At 36.7% G+C, this 2527-nt stretch overlaps 1 pseudogene; it reads left to right on the plus strand.

Moving 5' to 3' along the window:
- The first annotated feature begins 645 nt into the window (after positions 1–645).
- On the plus strand, positions 646–992 carry LOC140531528 (non-histone chromosomal protein HMG-17 pseudogene; annotated as a pseudogene).
- The last annotated feature ends 1535 nt before the right edge of the window (positions 993–2527 follow it).

Consider the following 2527-nt stretch of genomic DNA (forward strand, 5'->3'; position numbering starts at 1 on the left):
ACTAGAGGAATATTTACAAAAATATAAATTGCCCATATTAACAGAAGAGGAAGTTAAATATTAACCCCATCTCAGAAAAAGAAATTGAACAAGCCATCCATGAACTCTCCAGGAAAATATCTGCAGGGTCAGACGGATTTGCATGCAAATTCTATCTAATAGATTTAAAGAACAGTTGATTCTGGTACTATATAGACTATTTGGGAAAATTGGTGGAGTCCTACCAAATTCTTTTTATGTTACAAATATGGTTTTGATACCTAAATTGGGAAGAGCCAAAACAGAGAAAGAAAATTATAGACCAAGTTCCCTAATGAATAGAGATGCAAACATTTTAAATAAGATATTAGCCAAAAAAGTTTACAGCAACTTATAATGAAAATAATACACTTTGATCAGGTAGGATTTATATCAAGAATACAGGACTAGTTCAATATTAGGAAAACTATCAGCATTACTGATCACATCAACAAAACTAACAAAAACCATATAATTATCTCAATAGAATCAAAGTGGCAAAGAATTGGAAATTGAAGCAGGGTGAGAAAGAGATGAGAGCAACCCCCAGACCAGCTGCTTCTGAAACTGCAACCTGCACCCAGACTCCACTGCTTTTCTTATTTCTGCCCCTCCACCATCACCACCATGCACAGAAGAAAGGCTGAAGGAGATGCTAAGGGAGACAAGACCAAGGTGAAGGATGAACCACAGAGGAAATCAGCACAGTTTTCTGCTAAAACTGCTCCTCTGAAGCCAGAAACCATATCCAAAAACGCACCTGGAAAAGAAGGGAGAGAAATTACTCAAATGAAAAACAGGAAAGGCTGACTCTGTTAAGAATGGAAACAACCCTACAGAGAATGGAGATGCCAAAACAGACCAGGCACGGAAAGCTGAAGGTACTGGAGATACCAAGTGAATTGTGTGAATTTTTGATAACTGTGTACTTCTGGTGACTGTACAGTTTGAAACACTTTTTTTTATCAAGTTTTATAAAATGCAGAATTCTGTTTTACTTTTTTAAGCTATGATGTTAGCACACAGAACACTTTGTTGCTGTTTTGGAGAGATGGGGCAGATGTTATAGATAAGATGTCTCAGAAGCTGGGTTGAAATGGGCAGGGATTTCTTCCCCTCTTAGGTTTTGGAGAGGACTTCTCTTGAATACCAACAGGAGGGTCACACACACACACACACACACACACACATACACACACACAGATATAAGCAATGATACCCTCAGCCTGTCTGGTGGGGATAGACATGGATAACTTCAAAAATTTGTACGTCTCTGTGTGCCATAACCATAAGCATCAACTTGACTACTACAAACCCAGGGATTTATCAGGACCTGCCCCTATTTCCCTCCTTCCCCCTAGCCCCAAATCGATTGTGTTGGATACCAGTCTTTCAGGTGATCGGGATTTGAGTTATGGTCCTGAGTAGGTCTCCCTGAAAGAGCCAAAGTTCCTTTCATATTGGGGATCTTTTCCAATTAAGAATTCTGCAGTTTTCATTTCTTTTCCTCAGAGTCAGGGTAGGCTCGTTAAAAGCTGTTCAACAACATATGTTCAGTATGAAAGTGAACACACTCACTCTAAACTTTCCATGTTTAAACTATAAAATAAGGACTCTTCATTGGGTTTTATAGTGACTTTATGTCTTTGGTAGTCCACGGAGGATTGGAGTTTGAAAGTTGTTGTTGTTGCTGATCATAACCCACATCCTGCCTGAATTATGATTGATTATGAAAAGTAGCTTTAATAAAGCTGGATACAATTTGACTTGAAAAAAAAGATTTGGAAACTGAGGGGATGCACATCAGTTGGGGAATGGCTGAACAAGTTGTGGCATATGAATGTAATGGAATACTATTATGCTATAAGAAATGACGAAAAGGTAGACTTCACATAAATCTGGAAAGATTTGTATGAACTGATGCTGAATGAAGTGAGCAGAACCAGGAGGACATTATGCACAGTAACAACCACAGTGTGTGAGGAGTGATTTTCACAGACTTAGTCCTTCACAGAGATGAAAGGACCTAAATAAAACATTTCCAAAGTACTTATAATGCAAAATGCCATCCACATCTGGAGAATGGAACTATTGTCAGAACACAGAATGAAGTAGACTTCTCTTTTGTTATGTTTTCTTTTATATTTCTTATGATTTCTCCCATTCATTTTAATTCTTCTATGCAACATAACTAATGTGAAAATGTGTTTAATATGAATGTATGTGTAAAGCCTATATAACATTGCATGCCATATTGGGGAGGGAGGAGGGGAGGGAAGAGAAGAAAATTTGGAAATTATAGAAGTGAAAGTTGAAAACTGAAAATAAATAAATTAATAAATTTTTGGGAAAAGCAAAAATTATACAAATGCTAACAAAATTGTCAGTGATTCTTGTAGGTGTATATAGATGTATGTGTGTATCTGTGTGTATATGCATATGTACATACACATACAGACATATACATATATAGATATATATACATATGCAAATATGTATACATGTCTGT

The sequence above is a fragment of the Notamacropus eugenii genome, chromosome 3 (genome assembly GCF_028372415.1).
Source record: "Notamacropus eugenii isolate mMacEug1 chromosome 3, mMacEug1.pri_v2, whole genome shotgun sequence".
NCBI classification, from domain to species: domain Eukaryota; kingdom Metazoa; phylum Chordata; class Mammalia; order Diprotodontia; family Macropodidae; genus Notamacropus; species Notamacropus eugenii.